Genomic DNA, 27,093 nt, shown 5'->3' with positions numbered 1-27,093 from the left:
TTGAGAGCTTATGGTGTGTCTCTGTGGTTTATTTCTCTGAATCCTTTAAACATTTCTTGGAGGTATTTTATGCCCATTTTATGGGTTAGAAAGCCCAAATCTTAAGTCTACATTTAAGATCACACAGAGTAAGAGGAGGGGGTGGGATTTGAGGCGAAAGTCCCCAGGGTTCATGCTCTTTCCTGGTTTGCTGGGCTGCATTTACGGATCAAGAATGGACTGGAATTAATGCCTTCTTTGACCACACGCTGTATAGCAACCAGCCCCAAATGTCTGTTTGATGCCACGGTTTCCAGATGCAGTGTAGTCCGTAATCTGGATGTTCCATCTGCCTAATTTCACACTCCAAATGCTGAGAAATAGCTGGATTTCCAAAACTATGGAGACACAGCCAAGTCTCCATTCATTCTTAGGGAAATGGAAAGATTACAAGGCAACCTTGAGGGTCTGGCAGAAGCTGAAACCCGTGGATGTGTAAGTGGCACCAGTCTGCATGGATGTGAATCTTTCTCAAGTGTGCTCAGGCCCTGGGGGTGGGGACTGGTGGTCTTCAAGTAAAAGTGGACTGTATTCATCCAGGATGTAGGTCTGCCAGGGAGGTGAGATGGAAGGAAAAGGTGCTCAGGCCGGAAGATGATGGCCATCCAGACTTGAGCCATACTGTCTCCTTGTTGGACCTCCACCAGATCTCTTCAAATGCAGGGCAGCAGAATGCCAGCACAGGATCTTTGGGCCAGTTAAGCCTGGTCCTCTGGCACTGATTAAGCACCGACTGTGTGTACACTGTGAAAAACATTAGAATAATCAAAGACATAGAATGGGTGGGCTCTATTATTATTTGGTGCAAGATTCTTAAATTTTCTGAGTCTCACTTTTCTTATCTGTGGAATGGGGTTAAGATTGTATACTCAATCCTCTGGATCAACTAAGCTTGTGCTCAAGAAAACCCTTTGAAACTCCCAAATAGAATTTCATTGCAACACATATTTGTAGGATATTTTAGATAATGAGTCAGGCCCTGGTGAGAGGAGTTAGATGGGATTGGTGTTAGAGAACTCTAGTCAAGGTCCAGAGACTGTGCTAGATGGGCTTCTTGGGTTATAAGTGACAGAACCCTAACACCCGAACACTGACCACTGCCCTGCCTCTCAGCTGAGAAGACTTAGCTGAAAAGGAAATTTATTGGTTCACATAGTTGAAAAGTTGAAGGACAGAACTGCAGCTCACACTGGAGGCTTGACTAATGTCATAGGGACTCATGTTTGTTCTCTATTTCCCCCCTTTCCTGTTTTCCACTCTCCTCTTTGCTGGCTTTGCTTTCAAGAGTGCCTTTCCACTGGACAGACTGTGGCAACAGGCTTTCAATCTCCTGCACCTATGTCCTGTAGAAAGCTAGTATATTTGTCCAGGCAATCCATCAGGAGTCTTGGGATTTATGCATTGGGTCAGATGATCACCTCTCAGCAATCCTTGCAGCCAGGGGTGGTAACCACACACAGGTAACAGACTCATTCCAGGGCATGGGGTGGAGTAAATTCAGCCCCTGTAAGGACGAGAGTTGTGAAGGAAAGTCAGGGCTTGTGCCAGAAGAGGGAAGGGTTTCTGTCCACTACAGTGGATCGAACTAAGATCTGCCAAATGCCAACTACTAGAGGTTCTTCCAAATTTGAAAGAGCATATAAAGCTTGGCATGGTCACTCTGTCCTGGGTGAAGGCACTCAGAGAGAGCTTTCAGAAGCAATGAATTTTAGGCTGGGTTTTGAAGGATGAATACGAGTTTACCAGGAAGTGAAAGAGATTGGCCAAGCACAGGAACAATTAAGGAAGGGCAGACTTGAGTGTCTAGAATCAGAATGAATTTGGAACTTGCACCCCAGGCCACTGAGGATCATCTGGGCATAGAGTCAGAATGAATTTAAATTTGATGTGGTGATGAGGAGGAGGCATTCTAGGTTACTGAGCAGAAGAAGAACCTGGTAAAAATGAGGTCTTATGACAATATGGGGAGAAGAGAAGATGGGTCATAGGAAAGTAGCTTCAGTAGGTTCCCAGGGGTTGGGTTTCTTGGTTCCCACCTAAAAGGCATGAATTAGAGCCCTCAAGTTCAGCCACTTACTAGCTATGAGACCTTGGGTAAGATATGTAGTATTCAATCCCTCAACATGTTGATTTCCTCATCTATAAATAAGTATATTCATCATACCTGTCTCACTGCATTGGGTGGTTGTAAGGATTAAATGGATTAGTATGAATAAAGCACTTAGAATAGTGCCTGGCTCATAACATGGCCTATATAACTGTTTGTCAGATTAAAACAAAATGATCTACTGCAATCTTTCCCAAACAGTGTTTTGAGGAAAACCATTTATTTCATAGGATGTAACAGGTGTTTCCATGAGAGAATAGAACAGTCAAAATTGATAAATGCTGGGTTCCATAGTAATAATAATAAGAGCAAATATGTGTTGTGTTAAGTGCTAATCGTGTGCTTTACCTGCCTTTTCCCCCTCTAATTTTACTCTTACCCTACATAGTTATACAATAGGAAGTTATACAATAGGAAGTGACAAAGCTAAAATCAAAACTTACTCTGGATACTGAGCTTCACTGATTGCTTTTCTGCAGATCTTCTCAGAGCCTTTACATGTGCTGAAAATTTCCACTTTCCCAGTGAAGAGAATATACAATATTTCCAAAAATATCAAATTAAAACCTCCTTCACCCCTAGTACATCTTACGAGGTTTGAACACCAGCCTCTGAACAGAGTGTCCTTCGACAACAAGAATGATAATTAGAGAAAGTCTTCATCGGTAGAACGGCATGGACAAAGATAACTTAGAGGACATTCCTCTCAAAGAGCCACACTGCTTTCCCCGCCTTAAATTACCTGGATCAACTGCCTAAAGGGCTGCCAGTGTCCTTTATAAGCCAAAGTGACATGAATCCCACATATCCCATTATCTGTGCAGTTGCAGCTTCTCTCTAAGTTTTGGGTCCCCTGCTCAAAGAAAGAGGTGAGTACTATCCCATTTAATGGGCGGCTTGTTAGGGTCACCTTGATCCTGCACTTCAGCAGTGACCTTGTCTGTTTTCTGTGAATCTCTCAATCAGCACCACTATTGAAATTGTCGAGGCAAGCCTGACTGATATAATGCCGGATTGATTGGCCTCCTCCTCTGCTGGGGAGACAAGTGGGGGCAGGAGTGTGGATAGATCCGTGTTAGAGTAAAAATGCTGAACCATATTTTTGCACATCTAAACCACAGATGCAAAGAGAGGAGGAAATGAATGCCTCTTTTAAGCTTCTGCCAACAGTTCACGTTGCCTAGGGGAGGTACCGTGTTTGCCAAGATGGAATAATTTATAGATCTTATTTTGAACTTTGAAAGTCTGCAACTTTTTTGGGAGGGTATGTGCAAAGTGGTTTACTCTATCTAGGTTTATTAATAATCACCAGCTAAGAGGTCAAAGCTAACAACAGGAAAATTAAATAGTAACTAAAATTAGCACAGTGATGTGCAAGGTGTAGAGACAAGAATTAGATTCTGGAAGCCTGAGGGGGCCAGGCCTGTCTTCCTCTTTCACTGAAAGACCTGGGGTGGGGTGAGAGGGCTGGGGAAGGGTCCTGAGCACATTTGCATCATGAGGGCTCTTGGGCATATGAAAAGGGGCTCAGATACTTAACACCTCACCCCTCACTGCTCAGCTGGCTGGCTGGATTTTCCTGTTGCCCCCCAGCATATAAACTGAACTCTCTAGCTTCACACATGTGAGCTCCCCAAAATTATGTCCCCGGCTCTTCCTTCCCACTTTGCCCATTGGGATGTTGATCAACTGACTATCTCATTGTTTCCCCTGACTGTACTCTTGTGTGATTTTTGCCATTGTTTACGATATTCCTGCAACCTGGAATATTCTCTTACCTTGACCAGCTGCAGACTCCTACACATTCTCTCTTTTCCCCCAGGCAGAGCTGATGCCTCTGCAGCCCAAATGTCATACTTCTAGAAAGCAAGCACCATATTGCACTGCAGTCTAGGCTTGAACTATCTTCCCACGAGGCCATGAATTCTTGGGTGTCCAAGGACTGTGGTAGGTTTCTGTTTGCATATCCATCATCTAGCACTCTGAAAGCTCTTCGTACATGCATGTTGAGGAATAAATGAATAAATTAATGCTTTCATCCTCAGAATCTGTTAGGAAGTTTATTTTGCTGTGAGTGACAGAACTGCCCCCACACCCCCATAGAAACTCAAACATACAAACTTTTATTTTACCATATAGAAGTAGATCCAAGACAGGCTCTGAAATGGTGACTCCATAAAGTTGTCACAGACCCAGGCTCCTTTCAGCTATCCATTCTGTCATGCCCTATGAGGTGGTATTTTCCTGGCCTGCTATGGCTGCTGCAGCTCCAGCCATTACATCTGATTTTAGGCAGTAGAATTGAAAAGTATTATTAGGGAGGTGTCCCCTCCTTTTAAGGAGACTTTCTGGAAATTGCACAAACAACTCATTTATATCGCACTGGCTGATACATAATCTCATAGCTGCAGATAGCTATAGGAGAGGCTAGAGTTCTCTTAGAGGGGTAGATGAATAGAAGTCTGATGTGGTAGACAGAATAATTGCCCCTGAAGATATCCATGTCCTAATTTGGGCAACCTGTGAACATGCTATGTTACATGGAGAAGGGACATTAGGTTTGTGGAAGGAATTGAGGTTCTTAATTGACTTTGAGATGAGGAAATTATCCTGGATTATTTGAGGGGGCTCAGTGTAATCCCCACTGGCCCTTAAATATGGAAGGAGGAGGCAGGAGAATCAGAGTTGGAGTGATGGACACAATGTGAGGACACTGCTGGGCATCCCTGGCTTTGAAGATGGGAGAAGGGGCCACAAGCCAAAGAATTCAACTCTAGAAGCTGATAAAGGTTAAGGAAATGGATTCTCACCCAGAATCACCAGAAATGAACCAGCCCTGCCAACACCTTGATTTTAGCCTAGTGAGAACCATTTCAGACTTCTGACATCCAGAAATGTAAGATAATAAATTCATGTTTGAAACCACGAAGTTTGTAAATTTGTTACAGCAGCAATAGGAGATTAATACACCAGCATAGGGACCTAGTGGTTTCTGCTACTTTCCTTCTCTACAGAATGTCTCTCAAAGATTCAACACATGCTTAGTTTGGACAGAGGTTGGGATGGGGTGGGTGGGTCTTTTTATGGGAAACTTAAAGTGATGGTCTATGTCAGAGGTTGGCAATCTTTTTCTGTAAAAAGTAAATATTTTAGGCTTTGTGGGCCAGTGGGCAAAGTCAAGCACGTTTTGTAGGTATGTGCTCAGCCAGTTAAAATGCAGTCATTTAAACACCTAAAAACCCTTTTAGCTGGTGGGCTATACAAAGACGGCAGTGGACTGGATCTGGCCTGTGGGACTCACTTGCTGGCCCCTGATCTACATTGTCACCGCGAGGAGTGGTTTTGTTTTTATTTTTGTTTTAATGATAAAGGTAAGGCATGCTTTTTGTAAAAATTCGAAAGAATGTAGCACTAAAGAGGAAAAAGTGTGAAAATCCTCTCTTCCTCCTCTCCCTCCTTACATTGTCCCTGTGTAACAGGGCTTCTTGACCTTGGCCCTGTTGACGTTTTGGGCTGGATCTTTCCTTGTTTCTTTTGTTGTGGGGCTGTCCCGTGCACTACACGATGCATAGTGACTTCTTTTGCCTCTGGCACTCAGTGCCAATAGCACTGACACCCCCCACCCCAGTTGTGAAAACTCCGACTGTCTTTACACATTGCCACATGTCTAGTTGAAAACTGCTGTTCTCCCTCAAAAGTTGGGGGCGATCATTTTGGGTATTTCTCTTTTTCTCACTATGTTTATTTATAATTTCTCCCCCTCTTGCCATGTTTTTCTCCTTTACTCCTCCTCTCCTTCTTTTTATGTTTTCATTTTTATTTATTTATTTATTTTAAAAAAGATTTTATTCATTTACTTGATGGAGAGAAAGATCAAAAGTAGACAGGCAGGCAGGCAGAGAGAGAGGAGGAAGCAGGCTCCCTGCTGAGCAGAGAGCCCGATGAGGGGCTCGATCCCAGGACCCTGAGGTCATGACCTGAGCCAAAGGCAGAGGCTTAACCCACTGAGCCACCCAGGTGCCACTCCTCTCCTTCTTTTTAACAATAGCATCATGGGATGCCTGGGTGACTCGGTGGGTTAAGCCTCTGCCTCGGCTCAGGTCATGATCTTGGGATCTTGAGATCTTGGGATCCTGGGATTGAGCCTGGAATCCAGGTCTCTGCTCAGCAGGGGGCCTGCTTTCCCCTCCCCTATGCCTGCCTCTCTGCCTACTTGTGATCTCTCTCTCTCTCTGTCAAATAAATAAATAAAATCTTTTTAAAAATAAAAAATAAAAATAACATCATACATTACACATTTTTATTCTGCAACTTACTTTTAAAAACCCTTTTATTAAAGTATGACATATATACATAAAAGTGTGCAAATAAGGGGACTGGTTACGAATTTTAATAAACTAATCACAGCTATGAACTAGTACCCAGATTTAAAAGAAATTAGCCTTCATCAACTTTTTATTTAACAGTGTATGTTTGTGAGTTATGTATATGATATTATTTATTTAATATATTAAAACATATATAAAATGATATGTGAATATACAAATACGTATTTTATATATCATTTTAAAATTTAACAAAATTGTGGGTATGTTTCTATATTAGCACATATAATCCTTCCTCATTTTTGCTTGAAGTTCGCTGGGATGGGGTGCCACTCCTGCATCCCCAAGGATGACTGACTCCTCAGTCAGTTACCACATAGCATATCCCAGACCAAATGACTTGTTCCAAATAGACACATGGCTCAAACAAAGCCATGGAGACTGGAAAGAGATGCTTACTCTTTTCTTCCCTGGACTTTAAGGAAAGTACATGTGATGCTGGAGCTGAAGCAGTCATCTTGTCACTATAAGGGGAAACTAGGGCCCACCTAGAGGGAGCAAGGCATAGGCATGGAGAGAAGACTGGATCCTGATGGCACCTTTAAGGCCTAATTAAGCTTTTCCTGAAGCTAGACTTGCCGTGGGGCATTCAATCCAGGATTTTGGCTGGTGAGAAACTTGTATCACTAATGCCATTTGTTAGCCCCTTATACCATCCCAATTAGACTGTAGGAATGTTTCCTAGTTACAAAACCAAATATACATACATATTTTTTTACCCCGTTGGAAAGCCAGTTTACATGAGGTTTTAAAGAAGCTTGGTGCATTTATTTTCTATTGCTGCTGTAAACAATTACCCAAATTGGAGGTGCCTGGGGGGCTCAGTCATTAAGCATCTGCCTTCAGCTCAGGTCATGATCCCAGGGTCCTGGGATTGAGCCCCACATCGAGCTCTCTGCTCAGCAGGAAGTCTGCTTCTCCCTCTTCCCTCCCTCTGCTTGTGTTCCCTCTCTTACCGTGTCTCTGTCAAATGAATAAATAAAATCTTTTAAAAAAATTACCCAAACTTAGCAGCTTAAAACAATACAAATTTATTCTCTTATTCTGGAGGTCAGAAGTCACTTATAAATTAGGCACAGTAAAAGATTAACAACAACTAATAATAAAATAGTTATGTGAATGTGGTCTCTCTCAAAATATCTGGTTGTCCTGTCTTCACCCTTCTTCTTGTGATGATATAAGATGGTAAAATGCCAACGTGAGGAGATGAGGTGAGGTGAATAATGTAGGCATTGTGAATTAGCATTAGGCTACCACTGACCTTCCCCTTCTAATGATGTGTCAGGAGGATCATTTGCTTCCAGCCCTTCGTTGACCATGGTCTCTGAAAACTCAGAAAGTGGAACTGTGGATAAGGGGGGACAAGTGTACCACAGACTGGCAACCTGTTATGGGGTGGCAGCTCTAAAGATCTCTGAATTTCCTCTGCAGTCATCCTTCCATTGTCTTGAATGAGAACATATGGCTTCTGTTGAGGCAGCTGCTCTGAACCAGTCTTCTTACCCAAGGGGCACTTGCCACACCCTTGGTGCTGTCTCTGAGCTTGCTTCCTGTTCCTTTCAATGTGGATAGGCTGAGAATTTTCCTAATCTTTAAGTGCTGGTTCCTTTTTGCTCTACCATTCCATCTTCACGTCATTTCTTTCTTCTCACATTTTACTAGAAGCAGTCAGGAGGGACCAGACCACTTCTTCAGCACTTTGCTCAGAGATTTCCTCAGACAAATACCAATCTTACCCCTTGGAAGTTCTACTTTTCACAAAACGCTAGGATATGAACACAATTCAGCCAGGTTGTTTGCCGCTTTATAATAAGGTTGGTCTTTGCTCCAGTTTCCAGTAACACGCTCCTCATTTCCTTCTGAGTCCTCATCAGAATGGCCTCTGCAGCCCATATTTCTACCAACGTTCTGTTCCAGATCACGTGAGTATTCCCTAGGAAGATTGAGGATTTCTCCAAAACCCTCCTCTTGTTTCTGACTTTTCACCAAAATTGCCCTAAATGGTCTGTTCACAACAGTGAAAGCATGTACCTCGAAACCCTCCCCACTTCTACCCATTACTCAGTTCCAAAGCTCTTCCACATTTTTAGGTGTTTGTACAGCAGCACTCTGACTTCTCAGTACCATTTTTAGTCTTAGTTTATTCAAGCTATTACAACAAAATATCATCGACTGGGTGGCTTATAAGCAAATTTGTTTCTTACAGTTCTGGAGGCTGGAAAGTTCAAGATTAAGTTACTGGCAGATTCAGTATCTGGTGAGAGCCCATATCCTGTCTTACAGATGGCTGTGTTTTTGTGTGGGAGAAGGAGTGAGACATGTCTAGATCTCACTTTTCCTTTTATATGGAAGGGCACCTGTCCCATTCATGAGGGCTCCCCCCTTAAGACCTAATCACCTCCCAAAGGCCCCACCTCCAAATACCAGCACGTTGGGCCTTAGGATTTCAGTATCTGAATTTGGGGAGGGTGCTGATATTCAGTCTATAGTGTGGAGAATCTATCTTCTTGTCCTTTCAACTTTTAGAGTTCACTGCATTTGTGCTTATGGCTCCAATGTCAATTTTCAAAGCCAGTGATGGCCAGTTAAGTCTTTCTCCCACATCTCTCTCTTTTTTGACTCCCTCTTCCACACATAAGGACCCTTGTGACATTGGGCCCACCCAGATCATCCAGGATAACTTTCTTATCTCAATATCAGCCAGTTAGCAACCTTAATTCCATTTGCAGCATAAATTCTCCTTTGCTGTGTAACCTAACGTATTCACAGACTCTGGGGGTTAATACGTGGACATCTGTGTTAGTTTCTTAGGTCTGATGAAACAAAATACCATCAACTGTATGGCTTAAACAAAAGAGATTTATTCCCTCACAGATCTGGAGGCCAGAAATCCAAAGTCAAGGTGTTGGCAGGATTGGTTCCTTCTGTGGGCAGTGAGGAAGAATCTGTTTCATGCTCCTCTCTTAGCTTCTGGGAGCCTCTGGCGTTCCTTGGCTTACAGGAGATCATCTCCTTGTACCATCACATCGTTTTTCTCCTGCATATATCTGTCTCCTTCTCCAGATTTCTTGTTTTTATAAGAGTACAGTCATACCAGATTTGAGTCCCTTAATAGCCCCATTTTAACTTGATCATAAAGACTTTATTTCCAAATAAGGTCACATTCACAAGCATGGAAGGTTAAAACTTGGAATTCTTTTTGGGGAACACCATTCAACCTATCACAACTTTTTGCAGGAGGCCTGTCTACTGCACTGAGGATGCATATATCTCAGGATGTTTCCTAAGCTCCCTCACTCCTTGATTTATTTTATCTTCGGGAGAGAAACAGAGGCATCCATATGGGCAAATAAAGCCCAACCTCTGTGTGTTGTGGGTTTGCTGGGGAATTGTCCTGCAGTCTGTGCGAACTGCTGGAGCGCCTTAGGGACCACACATGTTCATCTGCCTGACAGTTAGTTGTCCAGAATCTTTTCACCCTTGTACTTCACTCATTTTGTAAGACATGGTCCAGGCTGACTCATTCTTTCATTTCCCAGATTTAATAGAACACTAGAGGTATAGACTGGGAGGCAGCAACCCTGAGGTGCAAGTTACAACTTCAAGGAGAGATACAAAAAGTTAGCTGGGGTGTGGGCCCACAGTCCAGGACAGTGGTCAGTGTGGGGCCATGAATCTGAGGGTCTTGGCATGGAGATGGCTTCCAGAGTGATGGAAAGGGCCTCTTGCTCTGTTCCTGTCTCCCCCCTGTCTGTGAGCTCCCAGCTGTGGCTGACCCTCAGCATAGGACACAGATACACCTAGAGGCCCTATAGTTATTCACCCAATGAATCAGTCAGTTGATGAATGCCTTGGGGTTGAACCTGGCTCCCTCAATGAGCAGGGCCAATACTTGGCTGCCAAAGTGTGTCTATAGGGTCCAGGCAGCCTGGCCAGAGAGCTTGCAAGGAGGTGACCCTCCCTTTTTCTGCTTTTGTTCCTGTCTCTTAAGCAAATGCATCTTGATTTTGATTTTGATGAAGTTTAAAGAGAGTGGGTAAGGAGCTGATGATCAGGGACTTCCATTTGACTGTCAGTTTTGATAAATGGCTCTGTCTGAGGGCTGGCACCTGAGGGTTTCATTTTGTGAACGTGGCTTCTGTTGGAGTGGAGCACACCAGAGCACTGGTGTTTAGGCATGCTTAGGTGTGCTATTGCTTTCAGTGCCTCTCTTGCCTCTCTCAAAGAAAGGACTTGTTTTTTTTTTTTTTTTAAATAATGGTTGTGATAAAATACATGTTGCATGAAACATCATTTTAACCATTTGTAAGCATATAATTTAGTGCATTAAACCCATTTCCAATGCTGTGTAACGATCTCCATCTATTTCCAGAACTTTCTCAACTACCAAACAGAAACCACATACCCATTTAGCACTAGGTCCTCCTGCCCCCTCCTCCCAGACCCTGGTAACCACCACTCACTTTCTGCGTCTGTGAATTCGCTTATTATAGGGACCTCATATCAGTGGCATCACACAGTAGTTGTCTTTTTTTGGGTGGCTCTTTCCATTAGTATAGGCATTTAATAGTGTGTTTTAAACAATTTCCAGAGAGCCCATATCATTCCATTCTCTGCCCTCCCTAAGCACTCTAGCACTCTAGGAATCACTGCGTTCCCCCTGGTCACCCCCAACCTCCATTAAGGGAACTGGGTTTTAGTTTCTACCAAAACTCTCACTTTGGGACTTCCCCCCCAAAACATACCTCAAATGTGCCTTTTCTTGTCAGCACATCTCTACTCTATCTCTTGCATGAACAAATGCTGTAACATCCTAATTGGCTACCTTGAGTCCAGTCAGAGCCATTCATAGTGTAATGGTGCTGCCCTATGGCCTGCCCCCTTTACCAGCTCCCATGGCTCAGAGCCCCAAATCCCATGCTGGGTGTTCAGCACCCTGTAGAGCTTATTTCCAGTCTGCCCTTTCTGCTCTATGCCCTGTTAAGCCTCCTTCATTTCATTTTAGCCCACAAAACATTCTGTTGGTATTAGAGCATGCTGGCACCTGATGCTGGCCACTTATGGTCACACCCACCTAGCATTCTCTCACATCTTTTCTCTTTTCAGCTAACTCATCTTAAAACCAGGCACAAAGGGCTGCCAGGCAGAGTGAACTTTACTTCCAGTCCAGGATTTTTGTATATTCATCTATTAGATTCTTGCCAAATTTGATCAGAAGGATTTGTTGCTGTCTCTATTCTAGGTGAGGGAGACCATGACTCCTTGAGGGCAGTGATGCTTCTTTGAATAATGCACTTATGGATGAGATCATGGGCCTTGGAGTTCTTCAGATTTGGCTTTGAATTCCAGGTCTTCCATTTGGCTATGCGACAGGGGAAGTTTCTTCTACTGTTTGAGACTTAGTTGATTTTTATTATTATTATTTGCATAATGCTTGTGGTGGACAGACTTTCCATTGGTCCTTATGATCCTGTCTCCTGATGTTTGATGACCTTCTCTTGAATGTGGACAGGACCCCGGACTTGCTTCCAGTGAGTATAATGTGGCAAAGATGGTAGGTTACCATTCCCATGGTTATGTTCTATAAAACTCCAGCTTGCTACCAAATTTTCTTTCTCCATTGCTGGCCTGGAAGAAGCAAGCTGCTGTGAAGCAAGTGGCCAACTTGAAGAAACGCACATATCAAGGACTTACAGGCAGCCTCTAGGAGCTTATGGTGGCCTCTATCAAGTAGATTAAACCCTCAGTCCTGTAGCCACAAAGAAATACATCCTACCAATAACTGGAAGGAACCTGGGAGCTGATCTTTCCTCATTTGAGTCTCTGATGAGACCACAGCCCCAATGACATCTGAATTGCAGCTTGGTGAGACCCAGAAGTAGAGAACCCAGCTAAGCTGTGCCTAGTCTTATGACAGAAACCACATGATAATAAATATGTGTTGTTTTAAGTTTATGAGACTCTGTGAGGTAGCAATAAATGACTAATACAACAGTCATATCAGTTTCTACCCTAAGTGGGCAGTTCTCACTGTGATAGGTAAATGAAATGAAGCATTTAGAATAATAGCAAATGGTAAAAGATGCATGAAGGTTAGATGTCATTGTGATTACCATTATCCCTACATTCACTAGACCCAAACCTATAATAGAAAATCAGGATGGTTGGTAGGGGACTGAATAGATGAATAAATGAGCAGATATACTTCACCCAATGTTAGATTCAGGACCTCTGCCCCTGTAGTCAGTGGCTCATCTGGGTCTTGGCTTAACCTAGAAAAACTAAAGATAAATGTGATTTCTATTTAGTTGGAACATTTTATTATCTCCTAGAAGTCTGAAGACTCCAGTGGAGAGAGATGGAGAGAATATATTGATTTTTTGAGCTTGTTTGTCTCAAAGAGGTAAACTTCTACCATGATTTATAGAGATCCTCAGCTGGAAGGCCATTTGGATAGCCACCTTGTCCAGAGTGCTAGCAAACATCCCTGCATATGTTCCTATCTCCCACCTCTTCTGTAGCCTTTAGTAGCTTCTTGTCTTTGAAAACCAAGTTGTGTGGCTTTTCTGGGCTATCCATTTCCAAAGCCACATAGGGCTCTAGGTAAGGGCATGTGGGGGGTCAACAGGGCAAAGTCAATCTTCAGATGTCTAATCATGTAGATCTACCCCTGGAGGAAACTCTCTAACCCCTGGCAGAGAAAGGGAGAGGATTCTCCAAGGGCTTCTTATTGAGGCGTTTTGCTCCATTCTGGTTTTATGGTGTTCTTTGTACCCCAGATACTTTATCTTCTTCCTGGAGCTGCGAACCCCTTTACGTCCCCAGCTCTGGACAGTTCTTAGATTCTGAGTGTTGGGATCTACCTTGCTAGGAGAGGATCAAGCAGTTATTTGTCTGTGTTCTTTGCATTTAACTGAACTGAAACCATGCATAGATATAAAGTCTGTGATGCCTGCTGAATTCAGAAGGCAGGGGAGTGCCCTGGAGTCCAGGCAGGGGGGGAATGCCATGTCAGTAGCATCCCATCACAGGCCCCTGCTAAAGACATAGATTCAAGATGGGAAAGTCATTTCTGAAAATTAAATACAGAAGGACAAATGACCCAGTTTCTTCAATGGATGAAGGGCATGAAGAAAAGGAGAATCAATATGGATTAAAGGAGACTTCAGAGACACATCACCCAAATGTAATGTGTGAACCTTACAGATTCATGCAAAACAACCATTAAAAGATATTTTTGAGATCTGAACTCATTGAAGATAAACTGGGTATTTGGTTTTTATTAAGCAATCATTGTTAATTATGTTGGGGTAATAATGATATTGTGGTTCTATATTAAAAAGCTCTTACTTGTTAGGAATAAACATTGAAGTATTTATGAGTAAGTGGCATCATGTTTGGGATTAGCTTTAAAATACTCTATGAACATAACCAACCAACCAATGTTGGAAAGGTGGGGATATAAAACAAGAATTATTGGAAATGAGTAACAACTGAAGCCAGGTGATGGCTATATGGGGTCTGGTAGTGTTTGCTCTTCTGTGGGTGTATTTGAAAATGCCCATAAGAAATGTTAACAAGGGGCACCTGGGTGGCTCAGTGGGTTAGAACCTCTGCCTTCGGCTCAGGTCATGATCCTGGGGTCCTGGGACTGAGCCCTGCATTGGGCTCTCTGCTCAGCGGGGAGCCTGCTTCCTCCTCTCTCTGTCTCTGCCTGCCTCTCTGCCTACTTGTGATCTCTGTCTGTCAAATAAATAAATAAAATCTAAAAAAAAAAAAAAAGAAAAGAAGTGTTAACATGGGGCACCTGTGTGGCTCTGTGGGTTAAGCCTCTGCCTTCAGCTCAGGTCTTGATCTCAGGGTCCTGGGATCGAGCCCTGCATTGGGCTCTCTGCTCTGTGGGAAGCCTGCTCTCCCCCTCTCTCTGCCTGCCTCTCTGCCTAATTGTGGTCTCTCTCTCACTCTGTCAAGAAATAAATAAAATCTTTTTTAAAAAAGTGTTAACAAATTAAATGTATGTCACCCTCCAGGGATTAGAAGGCTAAGTCCTGGTGACTGCTAGTTTATGGTGGGATCAATTTCTCCATCTTTAAAATGGGTGTGACTCCTTCCCTTCCACTATTATTTTGTCACTTCCACGTACCCTAAGTTCATGTACTATATGCTTACTGAGCAAGACAGAAGGGCCCTTCCCCCATGAAACTCATGGACTGCTGGGCAAGACAGATGTTAAATAGCCCGTTGCTCAAGGAAGCATTTAATTGAAATTGTGGTCAGTGCTACAAAGGAAAACCACACAGTGTGGCAAGAGCTTGTAACAGGGAGATTTGATGCAGACCCAGACAAAAAGCATCACAAAGCTTTCTGTTTTTGCTGACATTTGAGCTAAGACTTGAAGGGTGGTAGCTTGGAGAAATATATGTATATGTTTGTATGGGTACATAGGTGAGTGTATACACGTGTGTGAGTGTGCATGCACACCTGTGCACATGTGTGCTTGTGTGTGTTAGGAAGGTGAGGAGACAGAATAACAGCTGTGCAAAGCTAGGAGACATGTTCAAAGTTGTGGGGGTGCAGCAGAAGGGCAGTGGGGGAAGATGGGCAAGGAGAGCAGGCTGAGGGCTCTGGGTCTCCTGATTAGAGAGATGATGCCAGGGGTTTCAGGGAAGATATTTGGCACAATTCTGGAGAGCAGCAGTATCTTGAGAATGCTGGCTCATTTCTGAGGAATTGAATTGAGTCCGATATAAGTTAAATGTTTCAAGCGTGACTCACAGTGTCCAGGGACCCTATTATATGCTTCATTTCACCAGTGGAGGCTCTGAACCAGAAAGACTGCTATGATTGGTGTTTAACATTGCGTCCTGCTCTCTGCTCTTGGGCTTTCTCATTCTTAGTCCACATTCTGGGTCCTCAGTGACACCTGCTATTTGAGGAGTGAAGCCCCTTCCTCAAAGCATCTTTTTACTGTGGTGTTTGACAAGAATAAACTTCTTTTTGTCTTTTATTTATTCTCAAGGACTAGCAGGTCTATGTGCCAGGGGAGAGTGGTTTCTGGACTCTAGGATTAGACTCCCAGGAATGCCATTTTCTTCTGTGACCTTAGATAGGTTCTCTGACTGATTGGAGCTTCAGTTTCCTCATCTGTAAAATGGGGACAAATACAGTCTCTCCCTCATAGGTAGTGGGGAGGAGCTGATGAGGTAAATGGGACATGTGGTATATCTAGCAGTCATGTGCTATTATTGCCAATATTATTTTATTATTAATCGTCATTAGAGGGGCACCTGGGTGGTGTTGTTAGGTAAGCAGCCAACTCTTGGTTTCAGCTCAGGTCATGATTACAGGGTCATGGGATCGAACCCTGCATTTGGCTCCATGCTTACCATAGAGTCTGCTTCAGATTCTCTCTCCCTTTCCCTCTGCTTCCCCTGCTCATGCTCTTTCTCTCTCTCTCTCTAAGATAAATAAATAAATCTTTAAGAAATAGTCATTATACAACTCCAGGGGTTGAACTTTAGCCATAGGTGGGTCAAGGACTTGGACCTAGATTTATGTCTTCTTGAGCCAAGATTAGCTCTTAGAGTAGAATAGAAAGGCAAGGAGACTAACATGTATTTTGACATTTATAAAATATTCCTTTTTCCTCATAGAACATAAAGGAGAAGAGAGTAATTGCTCTTAATCATCCCACTAGGAGATGAACACCAATAACATTTTAGTGATTTGTCTCCTGAATCTTTCTCTTTCAAAATCGGATTAATCACAGTCCTTAGTCATGACATAATCTCAGCACTGGTACAGTCATGGCCAGTTTTGTCTGTCTGTCATCTATCTATTCATTAAAGTGAACTCTTAAAAATCTCCATTTTGGAATATTAAAAGCAGTTGATTATTTGCAATTTTATATGGCTTATCTTAATATTCATTTTGTATTTGATAATGTAATAAGAACCCATGAACCTTCCACCCCAAACAAAAGCTATGTTCTTGGTAAGGATCTCTGTCTAACTATGTGTGTAGTACCCCTCTCCCCATCCTGTCCTTCAGGTCCTCCTCCCCACCAGGTACCCATCACCTGGAACCAATGTTCACCATCCCACTACTTGCTTTCCTGTTTTTGCATCTATATGTATTTTTATTTTTTTAATTTTAAAATTTAATTTAATTTTTTCAGTGTTTTTTAAAGCACATATGTTTTTCTTTCTAGTTTTCTTTATGCCCATATAATTTTTTTTCAAAATAAAATTGAAGTTGTACTATACACAGTTTTTTTTGTTTGGATTAAAAAATGTTATCGCTTGAACATATCCATTTTTCATTAAAACATCTGTAGAAATAGGGGTGTCTGGACGGCTCAGTCAGTTAAGTGTCCAGTCGTCAATCTCATGATCCCTGAGATCATGCCCTGCACTCCTTGAGGACTCCGCTTGAAGATTCACTCCCTCTGCTTCTTCCCCACCTCTGCTTGCATGCTGCTTGCTCTCTCTCCCAAATAAGTAAGTAAGTAAATATATAAAATCTTAAAAAAAAAGGCTCTAGGAATATAAAATGTAATGCTTGCATAATATTCCATATTATAATTTATATATACTTTTCCCTTTCAGTTAGGCATCTTTGATTGATTTTTTTTCTTTTACAAATAATACTGTACAAACTTTTGAAGGATTCTCAGTATATTTTGTTAAGTAGCTTTTTTTTTCTTTAATTTGAGAGAGAGAGAGAGCACAAGTGGAAGGAGTGGCAAAGAGAGGGGAGAAGCAGACTCCCCACTAAGTAGGGAGCCTGAAACAGGTTCCATCTCAAGACCCTGGAATAATGACCTGAGCAGAAGGCAGACACTTAACTGACTGAGCCACCCAGGCACCACTTGTTAAACTGCTTTAAAGAAAGGCTGCAAAATAATTCATTCTCTGCCTCCCTGTGTTCCTTACCCCTAACAGATCTTTTTAAAAATATTGCCAATTTGTAATGGGAAGTATGGTATTAAACATTTTCATGTGTTTATTGGCTATTTATATATTTTTCTGTGAATCCTTCATTCATGTTCAGGGTTCATTTTTTTATTGATGTTCTTGTTGATTTGGAAGAGTTCTTTATATATTTAGGAAGATACTCCTAATCTACCCTAATTGTGGATATTTTCCGAGATTGTCATTTCCTTCTCAATTTTGTTGATGATGACGTTGAAATAGAGATGCTTTTTATTTTAAAGTAATGAGTTTACTCATTCTCTTCATTGGTGATTTTCACCCAATTTATCTTGTACTTAGAAAAGCCTTCCCCTATCTTAACATCAGCTAATATTTAATCTAGATTTTCTTCAGGTTTTTAATGTCAGCTTCTCGACAATTGGTTATTTGTGGGAATATAATTAAATTAGATCCTCATACAGACATCAGAATGAATTCCAAACATATTTAGGATTTAAAATGTAAAAACTGACCATAAAGAGAGGGGAGGAAGCGAGAGAGACAGATGAAAGGTATCTAACACAGCTACCTTCTCTCATTCTTGTCCCCCATTTATATGTGCCAGCTGGTATTTGTCAGCATATCCAGGAACAATTGATGCTTATATCTTCATTCTCCTATTCAAACATTTTTCTAAATACTTGCTGTCTTGCTAATTCTAAGAATTTTCCAGTTGATTCCCTTTGGTATTGCAAGTGTGTAGTCCTCTGATCTATAAGGAATTGTTTTATCTTCCTGCTTCCCATGGTTGTGTTTCTTATTTTACTTCCTGGTCCTATCGTAAGAGCTTAGCCTGCCGCAAAAGCACATGTGGTTTTAAAAAAGGCTTTTTAAGAGCCTAAATTTCAGCTTTTGACGGTCATGAGAAATTTATGGTTTGGTCTATTTCCTCTTCTCTCTGTTCCTCTTCCTCTTCTTCCCTCCAACCATCCATCCATTATACATATATTAAGGCCAACCACATTCAAGCCCTGAGCCATGTCGTGGTAAACAGGAAAGAGAGTAAGCAAACAAACAAAATCAACAATAAAAATAACAGAGAAACATTTCTCAAGCTTTTTGAACTAATTCTACAGCAAGAAATTTATTTGACAATGTGTCCCAGCCCCTCCATACACATATGCATTGAAACAGAAGTTTCATTTATCCCTTACTGTATGTAAGGCAATGTATGAACATGCTCTGATGTTTTCTGTTCTGATTCACTTTATTTAAAAAGAAAGACATGGAAAAAACAAACAAACAACAAACAAAAACAAATCAAAACTCCAAACCCTACTGGCTATTCCTCACTCAGATGATTTCATGACCCATTCTTGGGTCCCAACTTGTAGTTTCAAGAACACTGAGTCAATGTAATATACTGTGCTGAGAAGTAAAATGGAAAAGAGTAACGGGGTTGCTACTTTAGTTTTTATTTCAAGAGGAACTCCATCTACCAATGAATTTGGAGAGAGAGCCCTTGGGGAGCATAGAACTTTATTGAATTAGCAGGATGTTGGAAGGAGTCCCGACAAATGGTGAGTCCCCTGAAGGTTATGGAGGGGAGGAGACAGGTTTTATGCCTCCCTTCATGTCCTAGAGCTATTACTTTGACATTTCCCTGTAACTGAGAGACTCCTCCAGCTGCAATCTCCATTGACCTCCCCTTGCTAGGTCTCAGGAAGTTATCTGTATGCAAACTTATTTTGGGTGTAACTGGGCTGAGGATCTGTGAGCTCTGTGGAGCTGGTTTCCCATCTATTAGCTCTTGTCCCCTCACTTGATGGTTCCCAGAGAGGTGACATTAGCCCCAAGTTGATCTGAAATCTCTGAACCTCTTCTGTGTGCTTAACAGCTGTCCTGGGTACCTGAGAGGGGGGCATAGGGGTGCTCATGCATGGCTACTACATGGTTCAGCCCTCTGGAACCTACCAAGATCAAGATATGGTTACATTCAGAAAAATGAGGAGCCAGACAGTTGTCACAGGTGCTTGATAAACTCTAAAGGAGCTGGGACCAATGGAGGGAGAAACCATCAACGCCTCAAAAACCAGGGAGAGAAAGCTTTTCCACTGAGTCTAGAATGGTGAAGAGTACATTCTGGGTCATAGGAGGGTTTAGACTTATCGTCATAGGAACTACATTTCTAGAGCTTTCTGTATACTAGGGACTGTTTGGAATATAGTAATTCATCCTGTGAGTTAGGGACTATTATTATCCCAATGTTACAGATATGGAAACTGAGGCACAGAGAGGTTGAGTAGCTTGCTCACTGAACACAGCTACTAAATGGCTGAATTAGGATTTGAATTGGGCTGTTGGGGCTCCTTACCTCCATCCTATACTGCCCAGAGTCCTTGCACATTACAGTATGCCATAGTAGATGCTGAAAACAAATGTGAAACAATGAGTTAATGAATTAATTCATCTCTCTCCTTTTCCATGTCTAATAGAAGTCCGGTTTAATTCCTATTGTGGGTGGCAGTGTGCTCACGGTGGGGTTTGGGGGGCTGGCTTAAGGGCATGAATGAATGATTGGTTCAAGCCAATTAGGATAATCCCACTTCTTTGTGGGAAGTGATTAGTTTAGGAGTGGACATGAGACTTGTGGATATCTGCTTGGGCTTCTGGGGAGTGTTTTCCTCCTTTCCTATCTTTGAGCATGGCTGTGTAAGAAAGTGTGGCCTGGAGTGTTGCACGTCCTCTCTCCACAGGCTGGAGGACAGTTAGTGGGGCATAGACACTGGGGAGGAAATACTATAAGGCAGACCCAGAGGCATGCATGGACTTGCCTCTCTCTGCACACTTCTTACAGGAGATAAGGAGCCCCTATTGTTGAAGCTATTTTTATATGGGAATTCTTTTCCTTGCAACTAAAAGCATTTGAACGTACAATCTGTATTTGAAATCCATTCCTTCCTTTCTCCCTTCATTCATCCAGTAAATATTTATTGTGCATGTACTACATGATGGGTCCTGCGCTGGGCACTGGGGATGCCATAGTGAATTCCATTAGGAATGAGGCAGAAGCAGACCCTTCAGAGGTGGGGGAGGCAGATGTCAATCAAGTAGATAGGTCAGTGGGTATTCACCAGCTTGACAAGTGTGGTGTAGGCTGAGTAAATGGTGATGTAAGTGCATGTGATGTGGGGATTAGTCCTGTAAGGAGGTCAGGTGATTTCCCTGAGGAAATGACATTTGAGGTGTGGTCTAAAAGAAGAGTAAACGTTTGTTTAGTAGGGAGGATGACGAAAGGGATGCGTTCTAGGGAGACTAAAAACAAGGACAGAGTCCAGGCAGTGGGAAGGAAATTGGGGATATTGGTAGGTAAAGAAGTCCTGGTATGTGGAGTATGGATCACTGAGGTGAGTTGGTCAGAGTCCTCCCAAGAAACAGAACCAATAGAAAACACAGATATACAGAGAGAGGTTTAGGTAGGGGGAGTGGCTTACACAATGATGAAGGCTGAGATGTCCCATGACCAGCCATCTGTATGCTAGAGGCCCAGGCGAGCTGGTGTAGTGCCAGTCCTAATCCACTGGCCTGAAAAACCAAGGCAGGAGGAGATGGATGTTCCAGTGCAAGCAAGAGAGCACTTTTGCCCTTCCTCTGTCTTTTTGGACCCTCAGCAGATTGAACGATGCTCACCCACAATGGTGAGGTTGATCTTATTTCCTCAGTCTACAGGTTCAAGTGTTAATCTCTTCCAGAAGCATTCTCACAAATACTCCAGAAGTAATGTTTTACCAGCTATCTGGCATCCCTTAGCCCAGTCAAGTTGACACATAAAATGGGGAGAGAGGGGGGAAGGCAGGCAAGATACATGAAGTCCTAGGTATCATACCAAGATCTTAGGGCTTTACCTCAGACCTCTGGGAACCATTTAAGCAGCATTTTGGGAAGATCGCTGTACAGAACACCATTTGGGTTGAAAAAACTGTAACAGGATTTTGCCAAACAATGATCACACTGAAATCACTGCAGGGCTGTGAGCCATTTTCTGCCTCCATGTGTGGCCCCTGATTGGATCTCAATGGGCTAGTGTGATTAAGTTGGTTGTTTATTTAGAATTATCTTTGATTTGGCGAAGATTTCTGTTTCTCAACTTTATTCACCTCTATAGCTTTCATTTGGGGATAGAGGTGTTGTATCTTCCACTGCTCACGATATTTTGAATGCGTGTCCTAAAATTGAAGGGGGCTGTGGGTGGAATGGCAGGTCACTAGGGTGTGGAAAGAATTGGAAATATTCATAGGCCTCAAGCTATAGCCTGCAATCTATGATGGAGTGTGTTTGGAGCGTATCCTATCCCAGTCTGGCTTCTGAGGGATTTCTCTTCCTCACAGACCACTCTTCCGGCATAGGGGATTCGTCTTCTGGCTTCGGGTGGGTAGGTAGAACTTATGAACGTCCCACAATGTTGGACCTGTTGGATGGGGTTGTGCAAAGTGTCATGATGGGTGAACATAATTTTGCTGGACAGTCTACAGGCAGCAAGAAGAAGGTAGCAGGAAGAATGCTCTCAACAGAAGCACATGCAATGGTTAGAGTGACCGTTAGCACAGGGATGTGTGACAAGTCCATTTAAATGGCCATGGATAGACAAGAGGCACTGACTTGGCTTCCCTTTGCTTCGGGGCTGGTGGACGGAGTTTGGCTGCCTCTCCATGCAGATTCCCCCTTATAAGCCCTCCTGCCCAGTCTGATCTCCCAGAGAACCTACTCACCTCCCTCTAGGTGGCATCTCATTCCCTTCTCTACCCTCTTTCAACTTAAATAACCCTTTCCAATTTGTTTTTATGGACTTTTAAGTCTCAGGAGACTTTTCTTGTCTTGACCAGATGCCCTTTTGCAAATCAAAAGCTGCAGCTACCAAGTGATGATTGTGATATAGCATCAGAAGACTTCTTTAAAAGTTAAAAAAAAAAAAAAAAAGAAGAAGAAGGACAATTTTTTTTTCTTTGTTTTCATCTGACAAATAGGTATTGAGCACATATTATGTGCCAGGTATGTTCTAGGTGCTGAGGATATAGCAGGGAGTAAAGTAGACATCCCTGCCCTTGTGAAGTTCATGTTCTAATCAGGGGAAATAGAAAACTGTGGATGTCTCCTTGACCAGGGGCAGGTCCTCAATAAGGAGATGTGAAACAGAAAGGCACAATATGACTACTTTTAAGATACCACTTTGCTTCATTCAACTGAAATATTTCTTGAAAAGTAACTAAAACGGCGCAGTCTGAAATTCAATTCTTGCATGTTCCTGCAGGAGAAAGGTGAGTTCCTGTGGCTTGTCACTAAAGGTCTTTAATATGACCTTGACTTCCAAGTTCAACTGTTATCCCCACTCTTTCCCTTCGCAAACTCCATGTTCCCATCAAACCAAGCCTATTTATGGACTTCCTTACGTGGAGTGTGCTTTCCTGCCTCTGAGTCTTTGCTCCAGCCCTTCTGCCTGTCTAGGATGCCCTCCCCTCTCCTTCTGCCTTTCTAAATTCTATCCACTCTTCAAAACTCAACTGTAAGTAGTGAAAGTGCTTGAACCTAGTTCAAAGTGAGTCAGATATATACCTGGTTTCAAATCCTGGCTCACATATTAACTTGGGTCAATCACTTGACCTCTTCAAGTCTTGATTTTCTCATCTCCAGACTGAGTTGGTATGAAATTAAGTGGGTTAATGCAGCAAAGTGCTTACTTCACAGCAAGCATTTGTTAACTGTGAGTGGTCATTATTTTATCCTGTGAAGGGTGCAGACTTTGGAGGATATTACACATGGGATAGATATGAATGTTTTGGGGCCAGTGACATGAATGTGATGGCAGAAAAATGGCACGCAACGATGCCAATACTATAATCCCTGGGAAGTGAATATGTTGTCTTACATGGCAAAAGGACTCTGCAGATGTGTTTGAGTTATACATCCTGAGATGGTGATTATCTTGATAATCTGGGTGGGCTCAATGAAGTCACAGAATCTTTATAAAGGAAAGACAGGAGGGTCAGTGTCAGAGACTGGTTGGAAGATACTTCACTTCTGGCTTAAGATGGCAGAAGGGGCAGTAAGCCAAGGATTCCAAGTGGCTGGAAAAAGCTGGAAAAAGTGAGGGTGATGAGGGAGCAGGAGGCTGGCTGAGGACAAAGCAAAAGCTGGCACCTTGCACCCCCTCTCCACCCGCTCCCCTTGGTAACATGTGTGACATTCCTCAGGCACCCCTGGCTGCCCTAAAACAAAAACAAATAGTTAACTTGCAGAGATCACAATCCTGCAAGACAAGAGTCTCCCTGGATCTACAAATATCCTAGTGATCTACAAAAAAGAAGGTATCTTATCAATAGCCCAACTTCCAGAGACAAATAACTCAGTTCCTCAAGCCCTAATGTAGTCCTCCCCTCCATAAAACTGAAGGAGGCTGAGGCAGAAGGAAATGTAAATAAAGTTAAATTTCTTTTAAACCTAAAACTCACTGACAAGGATGTTTGATAGGAGGAATGTCACATTCCACCAGGAAACTCCCAATTGTCTTCATGTTAGTGCCTCATTAGAGGGAAAAACAGCCTTGGCTTGACAAATACCAGGCCTCCAATATCCTGACAGTCTTTTTTACCATGACAGCCCTTCTTTAACATCCCCTTTGTCCTCACCTACCCACCTCCTTTGTATATAATCAGCCACTCCTCAGGATAGCCAGGGCAGCAGCTCTCCCTGCCCACGGGTCCTGTCTGCGTGCTTCAATAAACCACCATTTTGCACCAAAGATGTCTCAAGAATTCTTTCTTGGTCATCGGCTCTGGACCTCGCCCCACCCAACCTCACCTAGGTTCTAGAACTTCATCAAGGGAATGGATTCTTCCCTAGAGCCTACAGAAGTCAGCCCTGCCAATACCTTGATTTTAGCCCAGTGAGACTCATTTTAGAACTTCTGATCTACAGTGCTATAAGATCATAAACTTGTATTGTTTAAAGACACTAGGTTTGTGGTTATAACAGTAATGGAAAATTAATACACACTCATCTTCAGTAATTCATGCTTTTCCTTTGATACACTTGAGATATTCCACTGAGGTTATTAATGATCTGTTCAATATTTCTGGTTAGCATGAAAGCCATAGGCACTTTCCTTACATTCCATTTGCCACCCCGATGCATGGGAATTCTTTCTTTCCCTTTATCTAAGGTAGCCTGCATTATAGAGATGACACAGACTGGCAGTCTGATACAACTTAGAGGTCAAAGGCTTGGACTCTGGACCTACGCAGACCTGGGTCTGAATCCTGGAGAGGCTGCTGAGTTACTGTGAGAGGATGGGGAAGTGACTACCTGAGTATCTCCAATCTTTAGTGTCCTCATTTATAAATGAGCAGTACTATTTCAGAGTTATCATAAAGGGTATATGAAACAACACATATAAAACTCCCAGCACATGTCCAGCACAAATACTGGACAAATGGTGGTGGTAATTATTATTACCATTGTTATTGTTATTCTGATGTGATCATGGACTTGTGCCTGTTATAGGGTGATTCCTGGGTTTTCAGGTACTGTGGCTGCTGTGTTCTAAGAACCTGGAACATCATTGCTCAGGGATTACTGTTCCGCAGAGCACACACATAATGGATTCATTATGGAGGAGAAGATTATAGTGGGACGGGCAGGATGATGCCCTGGGAAGATTCTGAGTAGGGCAGTGAAGTGCTCTATTTAATAACTAACATTTAATAACTAACATGGAGTCCTTACTCTGTGCCTGCCTTTGCTAAGGGCTTTGTATGGATTTTCTGGCTCCTTATGCCTAATGGCTCTCTGTAGGGTGGGAGTTAACATTCCGCATTTGACAAAGGGGAGATCAAAGGCCAAGGAGGCTGTACCGACCCAGCCTTTTTGCCTCTAGTGTTTCACATTCTTCATATTCAAGATTCTGGCTCCTAAGTAGCCCTGCTGGGAGCAAATGCTGTCCTACCGCAGGGAGAGGTGTTACCTTCCCAGGACAAGGCTTTCTGGTTGAAACAACACAGCTTACTCACTTGCTGCGGGAGGAAGGTGGAATGGAGCTGGCAGCCCCTTCCTGGAGACAGCTCTGGACAAAGCCACTCAGGGGTGTTTTGAAGTGAGGCTGCCCTAGGGGGTGTGTAGAAGAAAGGCAGTGTTATTGATGTTTCCCATCACGATGCTTACAGTTTCTTCATTTCTGGTCTCTGAGCCTCAGGAGTCCTCAGTGCAGCTGCCAAATTGCTTCATGCTCCAGAAAGTGGGGTGCCTCTTAACTAAGAAAAAAACCTGGCATTTTCTACCAACAGCCCCAACTGTTAGAGCTTCTTATAATATTAACAAGGCATCCACAGCATTCCCCAGAGAGCGCCATGCTTCTTATTCTTGTCTTTTCTCTCCCAGAAAGGGCTTTGTTGTTTCCCTTCTTTTTCCTGATTATTGAAGGGACTCCATCTTCTTTGCTTTGGTCTGGGCCTGTGACAGCCAATATGGGTCCTGGTGGCTCTTTAAATTTAAATTAATTAAAATAAAATTAAAACGCAGCTTTTCAGTTGAAGTAGCACATCTCAAATGCTCATTTGCCACCATACTTAAAATATGACAAAGAGCTTGTGACCAGTATGTTGGACCACACAGATATATAACATTTCCATCATTGCAAAAAGTTTTCCTGGATGGTCCTGGTCTAGAGCTTTCATTCATGTACTCATTCAGCTCTTATTAACCGAGCACCTGCTGTGTGCCAGAGGGAAAAGTGAATCTTTTCCCTCATAAAGTAACCTCCGGGACGGGTAAGACAGTCATGGAGATAGTAGTTGTAGAACGTGAAGAGTCCCAGAGGAGACTAGGGCGGGTCAAAGAAAGGAGAGCAATAATGACTGGGGGGCATAGGCAGACAGTTGTGGGGAAGGCACACATGAGGTGCCCTCAAACTCCCCCTCCTGCCCCGTGACCTGAAGAGCTCATGCTTTCAGCCCATTCACTGAATCCTTGGCTCGGGCTGTGTCTGCTTTGAATGCAGGGCAATGAGGAGGCCATCCCCAGCATGGCAGACCCTTCTGTGTTTGGGGATGTACAACGCCTGGTGACAAAACGGAGAGAACTTCAGAGAACAAAAAAGCTAGGGTGATCCCTTGGTTGGCCACAGGCTGGTGAACATAGGGTGGTACTTCTCTGTGGGGGAAGAGAGAGCATTGCCATGAAGGGGTTTCTATTCCAAACCACAGGCTTTTCTCCTAGTAACAACTCAGTGACTGAGGAATTAGTGGTTTTATATTTGACCTACTCCTATCCTCTAATATTGTGGGTTGATACTTCCCTTTTCATGGGCTTGCCTAAAGCACAAGTGGCAATGCCAGTGACTTGTCCTTGATGAGAGGAGGTTTATCTCTAACCAACAGAATGATGGGTTATAGTGGAAATGCTGTCTGCCTTCAGGTAGGGCTCCAAAAGTGAGTTGGTCAGTTGTTGGGGCTGCTCCAGGCATGGTGTCTCCCATCATTCCTGCATGGGTTTTGGTGTTTAACTTCCAGAGAACTTAGATGAAGGGGACAGATGGATTCCGATGTCTTCTCCCAATATTACCATTTGAGTCGATTTTTTATCTCCAGACACTGATATT

The 27,093-nt window shown here is 42.9% G+C and overlaps 1 long non-coding RNA gene across 1 annotated transcript; it reads right to left on the bottom strand.

The window, feature by feature from the left end:
- Positions 1–11: 11 nt before the first annotated feature.
- LOC106005601 lies at positions 12–21,016 on the bottom strand. Its single transcript, XR_001179093.2, has 7 exons — positions 20,939–21,016; positions 19,819–19,872; positions 12,742–12,812; positions 4,279–4,428; positions 3,925–4,137; positions 1,458–1,543; positions 12–783 (listed from the first exon to the last, which is right to left on the bottom strand). It is a non-coding gene; the product is annotated as an uncharacterized LOC106005601 (long non-coding RNA).
- Between the last annotated feature and the right edge of the window lie 6,077 nt (positions 21,017–27,093).

The sequence above is a fragment of the Mustela putorius genome, unplaced genomic scaffold, assembly GCF_011764305.1.
Source record: "Mustela putorius furo isolate JIRA1106 unplaced genomic scaffold, ASM1176430v1.1 tig00004007_pilon_pilon_pilon, whole genome shotgun sequence".
In the NCBI taxonomy this organism is placed as follows: domain Eukaryota; kingdom Metazoa; phylum Chordata; class Mammalia; order Carnivora; family Mustelidae; genus Mustela; species Mustela putorius.
This window is presented reverse-complemented; position numbering and strand designations above follow the sequence as displayed.